This window comes from Rhincodon typus, chromosome 16 (assembly GCF_021869965.1).
Source record: "Rhincodon typus isolate 14 chromosome 16, sRhiTyp1.1, whole genome shotgun sequence".
In the NCBI taxonomy this organism is placed as follows: Eukaryota; Metazoa; Chordata; class Chondrichthyes; order Orectolobiformes; family Rhincodontidae; genus Rhincodon; species Rhincodon typus.
In genome coordinates, this window is record NC_063347.1 from 28,752,951 (window position 1) to 28,766,448 (window position 13,498).

Below are 13,498 nucleotides of genomic sequence, written 5' to 3' on the forward strand. Positions count from 1 at the left end.
TTGCTACCTAATTTTAATCCCCTATTTTACCACCTCTCTTTACTCATGGAAAAGCTCATGAATGGGAAGATGTGTTTGAATGCTGTCGACGAAAAAACTTGCTTGCCGTCCAGAATTTTTCTTTGCTTTCTCTCCTTTCAGCACCCACCTTCATGTTAATTGCTAAATTGGCCAGGTTATTACAGACTTCAGGAGGTTATCGTTCCTGCCTTTTTGAGAGTCACCCTCGGCCCAGGTAAAGGTCTCATGCTCAGTATTAGGAGCTATAGGCAACAATGCCATTCGTACATATTTTGGTTTAAGGTCCAGAGCCTCGAGGGACAATGGCTACTCACAGGCAGAAGATCAGGATGAGGTCGCGTTTCCTGGAACACATAACGTGGATAATGGTCCTTGTCATAATGGTCATTCAAATTGAAAGTGGACTAAATTGAAAAGGGAAGACTCTTACAAGGGACCAAGGAGGAAAGAGAGAGGTATGGCAAAATTAGCAAACGACCTGCCCTGGGACAGATCACAACCACTCCTACTTTTCCATGGTAAATAAGTGAGAATGGAGTGGCTACTTTTCCTACGTATGTATGGCAGAATGCCAAAAGCAAAACAGGTTGAGTAATACTGATTTGTTTTTCTTTTGTAGTGATTTGTTTTTTGATCACATGGATGTCTGATACAAACATCAGGCATAAGAATGTTAAAGCTACTGAGAAATACCGACAGAGATAGTAGGAACTGCAGATGCTGGAGAATCTGAGATGACAAGGTGTAGAGCTGGATGAACACAGCAGGCGAAGCAGCATCAGAGGAGCAGGAAGGCTGACGTTTCGGGCCTAGACCCTTCTTCAGAAATGGAGAAATACCGACAAATATGTTTGCTTCACTTATAAATCAAATAGATCGTGGATTTGGAGCATACTCCAGGACCTTAGAGCATTATCCATACTGACACTATAGGACTGAAGCTGTTGGATCTGCCATCCTGTGGCAGACATTTTATTGAGGAACTGCCTTCTCTTTAGGTGGATGGTAAAGATCGCAAAGTGTTTTTTTTCTTATAGAATGAGTGCCAGTGATGCTGGCCAACATTTTTTCAAACAGCATAATTTTTTTCAAGTAATCATTCATCTCCTTGTTCCTTGTGACATGGGGTGATGTGAAAAATGGCTGCTATGACATTGACAAAAGTAAGTAACTAATTTTATAAAGAGTGATTAGGATGCCCTAATTTAATAGAAATGGTCCTTCAAATAACTCCACAAAGGCCAGTATCCCATCACCAAGTCACCCTTTATTTACATGTGCATTGTACATGACACTTACCCAACGACCATAGAACTGGCTGCAAGAGTGAACAGAACCCTTGATGCTCTTGTTTATATTTATCAGCTAGGATTTCCTGATTGGACCAGGTTAACAGCCCCAATCGGGGAACACATATTCTATGAGGTCCACCTGGCTGACCTTGTTCCAGTCACAACATCCCTGTCCATCTAAGGCCTGGGACGTAGGCCCCTTTTTCTTCGAGCAGTTTCTTCGGGAGTGTTTTCGCACCAGGTCCAGTTCCTCTGAATCTGACATGAGCAGCATGTACTGGACCGTAGCCCCCTTCTCGTGCCTGGAGCATTTTATCTGAAATTCATCTTCAGACAGTAATGGCATCAAGACTGCGACCTCGGCCATGTCCATCTCATTGTCAGGGGTTCCTTTGACACTAGGCAGAGGGGGAGAACCCACGGTTCTGACAGACTTGCCGGATGTTCTGAGAAATTGGGTATGTTTTGCTCCTGAGATAGCAGGAACTGCAGGTGCTGGAGAATCTGAGATAGCAAGGTGTAGAGCTGGATGAACACAGCAGGCCAAGCAGCATCAGAGGAGCAGGAAGGCTGACGTCGTCGTTAGCCGAACTCGTCCTCACCCTCAACAACTTCTCTTTCAATTCCTCCCACATCCTACAGACAAAGGGGGTGGCCATGGGTACCTGCATGGGCCCAAGCTATGCCTGCCTCTTTGTAGGTTACGTGGAACAATCCCTCTTCCGTAGCTACACTGGCCCTAAACCCCACCTCTTCCTCTGTTACATTGATGACTGTGTCGGCGCCACCTCGTGCTCCCACGAGGAGCTCGAACAGTTCATCCACTTCACCAACACCTTCCACCCCAACCTTAAGTTCACCTGGACCATCTCTAATACCTCTCTCACCTTCCTGGACCTCTCTGTTTCCATCTCAGGCAACCACCCGGAAACCGATATCCATTTCAAGCCCACCAACTCCCACAGCTACCTAGAATACACCTCCTCCCACCCACCTCCTGCAAAAATGCCATCCCCTATTCCCAATTCCTTCGCCTCCGCCGCATCTGCTCCCAGGATGAGGCATTCCACTTCCATACATCTCAGATGTCCTCATTTTTCAAGGACCGCAACGTCCCCCCGTCAGTGGTCGAGAACGCCCTCGACCGTGTCTCCCGCATTTCCCGCAACTCATCCCTCACACCCCCTCCCCGCAATAACAACCAAAACAGCATCCCCCTCATCCTCATGTACCACCCCACCAACCTCCGAATCCAACGCATCATCCTCCGACACTTCCGCCATCTGCAATCCGACCCCACCACCAAAGACATTTTTCCCTCCCCACCCTTATCTGCTTTCCGGAGGGACCGCTCTCTCCGTGAATCCCTTGTCCACTCCACACTCCCCTCCAGCCCCACCACACCCGGCACTTTTCCCTGCAACCGCAGGAAGTGCTACACCTGCCCCTACACCTCCCCCCTCACCCCCATCCCAGGCCCCAAGAAGACTTTCCATATCAAGCAGATGTTCACCTGCATATCTGCTAATGTGGTATACTGCTTTCACTGTTCCCGTTGTGGCCTCCTCTACATCGGGGAAACCAAGCGGAGGCTTGGGGACCGCTTTGCAGAACACCTACGCTCGATTTGCACTAAACAACTGCACCTCCCAATCACGAACCATTTCAACTCCCCCTCCCATTCCTCAGACGACATGTCCATCCTGGGCCTCCTGCAGTGCCACAACGATGCCACCCGAAGGTTGCAGGAACAGCAACTCATATTCCCCTTGGGAACCCTGCAGCCCAATGGTATCAATGTGGACTTCACAAGCTTCAAAATCTCCCCTCCCCCTACCGCATCCCAAGACCAGCCCAGCTCGTCCCCGCCCCCTTGACCTGTCCGTCGTCCCTGGACTGACCTATCTCCTCCCTAACTCCCCACCTACACTCACCTTTACTGGCTCCATCCCCACCTCTTTGACCTGTCTGTCTCCTCTCCACCTATCTTCTCCTCTATCCATCTTCTAACCACCTCCCCCTCTTTCCCTATTTATTTCAGAACCTCCTTCCCCTCCCCCATTTCTGAAGAAGGGTCTCGGCCCAAAACGTCAGCCTTCCTGCTCCTCTGATGATGTTTTGCTCCTGCCCTATTTGTGAGGTTGCAGCTTTCATGTGGTCCACATGCTTGTTCACAACTGCCTCTCCAACCCAAATTTTATACATCACGGGACCTGATCTCGTGTTGACCATGCCTTTTACCCATGTAGGACCACCACCATGGTTTCGACAGCAAAGTTAGTCCCATGAAGTCAGCGCTCTCTCTTGCTTAGAGGAGTCTTGTATCCAGCATTGGCATTCCTAATGCTGTTTTACTCTCCCCCTCAGGTCCAGGAAGATCAGATTTAACCTGATGTGGCGTCTTCTCCCCATGAGCAACACAGCTGGAGCTATCCTGTAGTTGCATGAAAGGTGGTCTGATAAACAAACAAGAACCAGGAGAGTTTGGTATCAACTGAAGCTGTAGGCTGTTTCTTTAAGGTAGCCTTCAAAGTTTGGACTGCTCTTTCTACCAGACCATTGGACAATGGAATTATGGAAATATTCTTACATGCTGAATGCCATTTGACTGTAGGAAGTAATATAATTCCCTGTTAGTAAATGATGGCCCGTTGTCTGTGACCAACACCTCCGCGAGTCCGTGTATTTCAAAAGATGCTCACAACTTTTCAATCGTCGTTCCCGTGTTGAGAAATGAACTCTATGCACATCCAACCACTTTGAATGGGTATCTACAAAGACTAAAAACATACAGCCCATGAAAGGACTGGCGACATGTAAACAAGTCCAGGGTTTACTCAGCCATTCCCACGAATGTGGGGGAGCTGCTGGTGGTAATTTTTATCCTTGTTGGCACTCTAGGCATAGACCCACCAATGCGGCTATGTCTGTATTCAATCCTGGCCACCAGACATAACTTCTTGCCAACGTCTTCATTTTGGAAACCTCTGGATGGTCCTGGTGGAGTTCAGCCAGTACCTGGTGGAGACCTTTGCGCAGGACAATCACTCTTGCTCTTCTATGATGACATGGTCTCACTAGGTCCAGAAAGATTTCAGTTCTGGTTGTAATGGTTCTTTTGTTTTCCCCATTACCACCAACTATTTTAGTTTTGCCAGGAAGGGATCATTTTGTATCCTCAGTCTGATACTGTCAGCGGTGACCAGAAGTGTGTCCAGAAAATTTAAAACCAGAATGGACTGTTCTGGTGGTGGCACCACTGGTAGTGTATCTACCAGTGGGAAGTAGCTCAAGGCATCCACATTTGCTACTTGGCCTCCCAGACAGCGTTCCAACTTGTAATTACATGTTCTGAGAATAAGAGTCCACCGCTGAATTTGATCACGGCCCCATCCTCTTTAAGTCGACCTAGCAGGGTTTTGTAGTCCATTACTGTTACAAATTTACATCCATTAAGGTATTGGTGGAACTTTCTCGCACCAAAGATGACCGCCAAACCTTCCTTTTGTATCTGGTTGTATCTTCGTTCGGCATCAGCCAAAGTCTGGGAAGCATACACTATTAGGCGTTCCTGTCCGCTGGGCCAGAAATGAAGCAACACTACACTGATGCCATATGGAGAGGCATTGCATGTCAGCACTGCATCTCGCTCAGGATCACTGTGGGCCATAATTTAGACCTCAATAGCTGCTTCTTCACTTCCCTAAAGGCTACTTCTTGGCTATGTGACCATTTCCAAGGCTGACCCTTTTTCAATAGCAAATGTAAGGCTGCTCGGTTACAAATGAATTTTCCATAATAATTCACCAACTCAAGGAAAGACCTGAACTCTGGTACAAACGTGGGAGCCGGGGCACTTTTGATCGCCCTCACTTTATCTTCAAACAGATGTAACCCAGTCTTGTCAACTCTGTGGCCCAGTAGGTCACTTGGGGTGCCTGGAACACACATTTTTCCCTCCTAAGGCATACCGTCACCTTGGAGATATGTGTAAGCACAATGTCCAAGTTCTCTAAATGCTCTTTATTGGTCTTCCCTGTTATAAGCACGTCAACCAGATAAATGACGACTTGGGGTAGACCTTGCAAAATGTTTTTTATCGTCCACTGGAAAATGACATAGACTGATGGTATCTCAAAGGGCAGTCTTGTCTATTGGTACAAACACTTATGGGTATTAATTGTAGCATACTCCTGGGAATCCTCATCTAACCGCAATTGCTCATGACAGCCTTCTGAAGGAAAGACCCCCTATGCAAGCGATTGGGTATTTATCCAGGTGCAAAAAGCGGGTCACCATTTGTTTGCGATAACAAGGTGTAGAGCTGGATGAACACAGCAGGCCAAGCAGCATCAGAGGAGCAGGAAGGCTGACGTTTCGGGCCTAGACCCTTCTTCAGAAATGGCCTGCTGTGTTCATCCAGCTCTACACCTTGTTATCTCAGATTCTCCAGCATCTGCAGTTCCTACTATCTCTGACACAATTTATTTGAAATCCCCACGAAGGTGAACTGACCTATCGGGCTTCACAATCGGTGCAACTAGAATGTCCATTCTGCAAACTGTTTTGCTTCTATGATTCCTTTGCATTCCAGTCTCCTGATTTCTGCCTCTACTTTTGCACATAATGCACTGGGTGGGCCTGGCAGAACCATAGAATTGCTTCTTGATCAACATGTAAAGTCGCCTTGGGCCCTTTGAAAGTCCCTAGACCTCCCTGAAAAACTTACGGGTATTTAACTAGGACTTCACTCAGGCAGCCATTTTCTAATTGAAAAATGTTGAGCCAATCAAGTTGAATCTTTCTCAAGAAATTTCGCTCCATCAAGCATGTGCCTGGGCCTTTTACTACAATCAGTGGTAACTGAACCAGCAGTTTCTCATAAGAGACTGGAACCAAAGTTAGTCTGTTGCGGTTCCCAGTATAGATTCTCAGCCTGGCTGAAATCTTAAGCAAATTAAGCCTTGGAGTCCAGAGCAAACTTTGTTAATAACTTGTTCAACAATCACTGATACAACTGTGCTGGTATTGACCTTCATTAGAACTGGATAACCACTTAACCAGACATTTATTTTGTTTAGATCTGATTTGGATGTTGCTAAGCAATTCAACTATTCCAAACCAGTTGTATGTGGACTCTCTTGATACCAGCCTATGAGTTCTCTTACTCAATTCAAGCCAAGTGAGAGTCTTTTGCTGTCTCAAGTCCACATACTGGCAGCAACTACAATGGCCTGCTGGCCCAGATCGTCAAGAAAATTTTGGCCGGGGCTTAGCTTTGTTTTCGGGTTTTGCTGTGAGCTGACCTAGGGTCCCTCTGTTCAGGATATGTCCTTAGTGAGGCTATGCAATTGTCTTCACTCAAGTGATGTTCCCCAAACTCAGTCGGCCTGGTGAGGATGTCCACTCTCATCGGCATACCCTGTAACTCATACGGTCCACTTGCCACATTTTCTAATGACAAAGCCACATGTAGTGATTGTTTGAAGTCCACTTAGGCTTCAGCTGGTAGGCACTTTTGCATGGTCCCATCATTAATCGCACATACCAAATGGTCTCTCAACATCTCACTGAGGGTTAAACCAAAATCACATGCCGCTGCCAATCATCTTCACCTCATCAAAAATCCCAATATAGATTCCCCCAGTTCTCGAACTGTCAAATAAACCCAATAGCATCTTATAATTAGAGGAGGGTTGGGGTCATAATATTTCTTAGCTAAATCTGTCAACTCCTGAAAGATTTTAGTACCTGGTGCCTCCAGGAAAATTACTCTCCTAATAACTGAAAAAGCTGTGGGTCTACACGCATCAGGAGCATTATTTATTGCTTTTCATCTGACCAAATGTCATTTGCCCAGAAAAGATAACACATTCTTTCCACATACTGGGCCCAGTCTTCGATGGCATGATCGAATGAGTCAAACTTCCCAAATAGTGGCAAATGCTTACCTCAACCTGAAGACAATTGTTGAGAGCAATCTCTTCAGGGGTGTGTTTTTCTCTTGTTGCCATTGAAATAACTCTGGTATCCCGTCACGAAGTCACTCTTTATTTCCACGTCATAGCATGTGACACTGTCCCAGCTAGATGTCACATGACATCAGTTTATAGTCCAACAGGTTTATTTTAAATCACAAGCTTTCAGAGTGCTGCTCTTTGTAAGGTGTAGTGAAAGAGAAACACTTAAGCACTGAATTTATAGGCAGAGAGATCAAAAATCATACAAATGGCATGAGTGAGGTTTCTACAGGTTGAATAACAAGTCTCTGCTGGTGATCAAAAGTGTCAGACGGTATGAGTGAAGTGTCAACAGCTGAATAGCAAGCGACAGGATGGTGTTAAAACTGGACAGTAAGGAAGATTTTACAAATACAGAACAGTATGGTGAGGTTACATGTAGTGCAACATAAACCCAAAATTATGATTGACGCCACCTTTATGATAGGAAACGTGGCTATCAATTTTTGCTCAGTGATTCCCTGACACTCACATTTATACCTGTCAGCCAGGACTCCCTGATTGGACCAGGTTAACATCCCCAATCAGAGAACTCATATTGTATGCTATCTACCTGGCTGACCTCATTCAATCATGGTAGTCCTTTAAAGATACAAGTTTTTTTCCCATTATTCTTTCCTGAAGGTGCTATTTTCAACTTCTAATCTTGCTTTAGTTCTCTCCCCCATTCTATTCCTTTTTTCAAATTATTGACACATTGGAATGTGGTTCCAAGAGTGTTCAAGTAAGACCCTAAACCAAGACAGCCAAGATTTTTTATTTGGGAATGATCCCAAGTGAAATAACCATAAAATATTGTTTAATCCCACCACAGTTTCTGTTGTCAGACTAATTTTAATAATTTTGGTAAACCCCCATTACTAGCACCACTACTCACCATTTGGTGTGGAGGTGAACACAGCATATTACTTCTCCATATGTGTCAACAATACATGGTAACAGTTCTTTTCTCTCCTCCTCCGACAAAACTCAATAGTTCCTTCCAGCAAATCCTTCACTGTCTGTCACAGGGGCACATTTTATCACCTCTCAGTATCATTCCAGATATATCACCACCTCTTTTCTGGTTCCTTCAAAGCAGCAATTTACACCATTGTTTTATTTGGAGCCTTTCCACAGTTCCTTTTTCACTTAACATTCTAGACATCAACTCCTTTAAATAAAACTTCAACAGGTCGGACAGCTCTCAGTGGGGCACAGCCCAGACCATCACAAAAACCAGCTTTCCTTCCATTGAATTTGTCTACACTTCCCACGGCCTCAGAAGAGCAGCCAACATAATCAAAGACCCCTCCACCCCAGTTATACTCTCTTCCACCCTCTTCCATTGGGCAGAAGATACAAAAGTTTGAAAATGCCAACAGATTTAAGAACAGCTTCTTCCCCGCTATTATCAGAATTATGAACAGTCCTCTCATATATTAGGGTTACTCTTTCTCTGCATTTTCTCTGTAGTTGTAACACAATATTTTGCATCCTGTTCTATTAGTCCGATGTACTTATGTAAGGTATGATTTGTCTGGTTAGCACGCAAAACAGTACATTTTTCACTGTATCTTGGTACAAATGACAATAATTAATCAAGTCAAAACAACATTTCACACGACCAGACTAATGTAAGTTAGGTGTGGAGTGGGTGAAGTATGTTTTTGTGACTGGACAACCCAGATATTCCAGAAATAAGGGGAACGTACCAAATTTAATGAAATGACCACATTAGCACTTTATTAAGTCTTACTTCTAATCCAGCAGTCTGGATCATAACCATACCATTGGCCCTGCAACCCAGATGTTAGCCTGGATGGAAGTTCTGTGCAATGTAGAAGGTGGCATATTTTTATGTCAGAAATCCATCAGTATTGCCTTGCAGAATTTAATTGCAGATCTTCTTTAACTGTGGCTTTCACCATGAGTACTCCATGAGTAACAGACCGGAGGCCTTTTGGACAATAATCCATCTTTCAATGGACGAAACCTATGTGGACAGGTAAGAGTGGCAGGGGAGGAAAATGTACGGTGGATGGCGCCTTTCAATGTCCACCGTCAAGAGTGGCTCGGCAGCAGCACTACTGATCAAGCTGGTCAGGTCCTAAAGGATATAATTGCTAGACTGAGTCTGCATGCAGATGGTGGGAATCAATCAAAGGGAAAAACATACTTGATCCTATCCTTACCAATTTGCCAGCTGCAGATGCATCTGCCCATGACAGTATCTATAAGAGTCACCACCACATAGTCCTTCTGGAAATGAAATCTCGCCTTCACATTGAGAATAACCTCCATTGTGTTGTATGACACTATTACCATGCTAAATGGGACTGACTTCGAACAGATCTAGCAACTCAACATTGGGCATTCATGAAGCGCTGTAGATCATCAACAGCAGCAGAATTGTACTCCAGCACAATCTGTAACTTCATGCCCAGTATATTCCCCACTCAACCATTACCATCAAGCCAGGCAATCAACCCTGTTCAATGGAGAATGCAGGAGCTCATGCCAGGAGCAGCACCAGGCATATTTAAAAATGAGGTATCAGCTACCAACAGCATAAGCAGTGACCAATAGACAGAGCTAAGTGACCACAGCCAACGGATCAGATCTAAGGTAGTGGTCCTGCACATCTATTCATGAAAAGTGGTGGACAATTAAACAACTCACTGTGGGAGGAGGGTCCACAAATATCCCCATCCTCAATGAAAGAAGAGTCCAACACATCAGCGCAAAACACAATGTTAAAGTATTCTTGGCAATCTTCAGCCAGAAGTGCCAAGTAGATGATCCATCTTAGCCTCCTCCACTTGTCCCCAGCATCACAGTTACTAGTCTTCAGCCGATTCCATTCACACCACGTGATATCAAGAAACAGTTGGAGGTACTGGAGATTACAAAAACTATGGGCTCTGACAACATTGCAGCAATAGTACTGGAGACTTGTGCTGCACAACTTGGCAGTCCCCTAGCCAAGCTCTTCCAGCACAGTTACAACATTGGCATCTACCTGACAATGTGGAAAATTGCCCAAGTATGCACTGTACACAATAAAGCAGGGTAAATCCAATCCAGCCAATTCCCACCCCATAAAATTATATTGAATCATCAGTAAAGTGATGGAAGATGTCATCGACAGTGTTATCAAGTAGCACCTGCTCAGCAATAACCTGCTCTGTGACGTCCAGTTTGGGTTCCACCAGGACCACTAAGCTGCTGACCTAATTCCAGCCTTGGTTCAAATATGGACAAAAGAGCTGAATTCCAGAGACAAGAGTGAGAATGACAGCCTTTGAGATCAAGCCCACATTTGACCAAGAGTGGCATCAAGGAGCCTGAGAAAAACTGGAATCGATGAGTATCAGGGGCAAACTGTCCGCTGGTTGGAGTCTTACCTGGCACATAGCAAGATGGTGTGATTGTTGGAGGTCAGTCATCTCAGCTCCAGGACATCGCTGCAGGAATTCCTCAGGGTAGAGTCCTAGGCCCAACCATCTTCAGCTGCTTTGTCAATGATCTTGCCTCCATCATAAAGTCAGAAGTTCAGAAGGGTAGCTAATTCTGTTTTGTCTCCACAGACCTGCAGAATTTTTTGAGCAACTTCAGTTTATATTTTCAGAAGGAGGGATGTGCTTCAATGATTGCACAATGTTCTGCACCATTCACAACTCCTTAAATACTGAAGCAGTCCATGTTCAAATACAACAAGATTTGGACAATATCCGGATTTGGGCTGACAATTGGCAAGTAACATTTGTGCCACACAAATACCAGGCAATAATCATCCCCAGTAAGAGTCAATCTAGCTGGTGTGTTTAATTGCAGACGTTTCGTCACCCTGCTAGGTAACATCGTCAGTGCGCCTCTGGTGAAGCATTGGTGTTCTGTCCCGCTTGTTATTGATATGCCTCAGTTTGCTGGGGTGGTTGGCATCACATCTGGTTCTGTTTTTCAGTGGTTTGTAAAACGGGTCCAGTTCAATTTGTTTGTTGATGGAGTTCCAGTTGGAATGCCAGGCCTCCAGGAATTCCCTGACATGTCTCTTTTTGACTTGTGCTATTATGGATGCATTGTTCCAGTCAAATTTGTGTCCTTCTTCGTCTGTGTATATTGAGATCCAGTGTTTGTGGTCATGTCTCTTGGTGGCTAGTTGGTATTCGTGTATCCTTATTATCAATTTTCTTCAAGTTTGGCCTATGTAATGTTTCTCACAGTCCTTGCATAGTATTTTGAAGATGACATTAGTTTTCTTGGTTGTGGGTATGGGATCCTTATGTTTATCAGTAGCTGTCACAGGGTGGTTGTTGGTTTGTGGCCTACCTTGATACCTAGAGGTCTGAGTGGCCTTGTGATCATCTCTGATATGTCTCTGATGTATGGTAGGGTGACTAGTTTGTCTGGCCATGTTGTGTCTTCTTGTTGTGGTCTGTTGCAGAGGTAACAGTGGATTGTGCCTTTTGGGTATCCATTCCTTTTAAAAAATGCTTTTTAAAAACCAACACTTCACTGGAGGTGCACTGACGATGTTACCCTAGCAGGGTGATGAAATATCTGCAATCAAACACACTGGCTCAGCGAGCAAGTCTACAACCTCCTCCACAACCCGAGCTACAAATCTTCTCAAAAACTTTGAAGAGTTAATCTAACCACTGCTTCTTGACATTCAATTATGTTGCCATGACTGAATCCCGCACTATCAACATCCTTGGGGTTACCATTGACCAAAAACTCAACTGCACTCACCAAATAAACACAGTATCTATAGAGCAGGACAGAGGCTAGGAATACGGCCATGATTAACTCACCTCCTGCCTCTGCAAAGCCTGTCCATCATTTATAAGGCACAAGTCAGGAGTGTGATGGAAACTGTCCAGTTGCCTGAATGGGTACAACTCCAAAAACACTCAAGAAGTTTGACACCATCCAGGACAAAGCTGCCCTCTTGATTAGCACCACATCTACAAGCATCCACTCCCTCCTCCACTGATGCTCAGTAGCAGCAATATGTGCTATCCACAAGATGCACTGCAGAAATTCACCAAAGATCCTTAGAGAGCACCTTCCAAACCCACAACCACTTTCATCGAGAAGGACAACAGCAGCAGATACATGGGAAAACCACCGCTTGTAAGTTCCCCTCCAAGCCACAGACAACGTTCTGAACTGACTTGGAAATATATTGCCATTCCTTTATTGTCACAGGGTCAAAACCTTGGAATTCTCTCCCTAAGGGCACTGTGGATCAACCTACAACAGGTGGACTGCAGCAGTTCAAGAAGGCAGCTCAACCGTCACCTTCTCAAGGACAACTAGGCACAGGGAATAAATGCTGGCCAGCCGGCTACGCCCATGTCCCACGAATGAATAGTTGCTTCTGCTATAAGGTGTGTTCTGGCAACACAAATTGGCTATAACATGACTGATGAATAGGGGAACGCTGCTTCTGAAACACGAGCTTGTGTTGGCTATAACATGATTCCAGCGGTACGCGGAGGAGTATGTGTCAACATCACATGATTGTTTCGTGGGCTTTGTCCTGACCATGTGCAATGTTAGCGCCAAAAGAGTCTCCGCACTGCATCACACGATTGTTTTGCAAATTTTGTCGTGAAACGCTTTCTGTGAAAGGTACAGTACTCTGTGACTTTTGGGGATTTTTTTTGCAAATTCTGTCATGTTCTGGATTAACTATTTTTCACCCTAACTTTGCAACCACATCTGCACCTGAAGGTGATGATGATGATGATGAAGATGACCCTCAGCCCCTGCATTAACAACAGAGCAACCTCAAAACCTCCTCCCCATCAAGTCATCTTGACATTTTTTCATGGTTAAGTATTAAATTTACTTTTGTTTCATTATTAGATATGAATTAAAATTTATTCAAATTGTACTATCCTTTGTGTTAGGCTTTTGAGTGATTTTTGAGCAATTTTGAGTGATTTATTTTTGGTGGTCTGCTCCTGACCCTGCTTTTCCTGTAAGCCCCATTATTTTTATAGCACGATTTTCTATAATGCGATGTTGTGCAGGATCCCGTTTTAGCAGAACCAACTGTAAGAGAAAGGTGGGCATACTGATATTGTGAGATCACAGGAAGAGGGAGACAGACTTTAGCAGGGTGCAGGGAGTAGAGATCCGAAGATGGTCAGGATTCTGACCATAAACGGATCA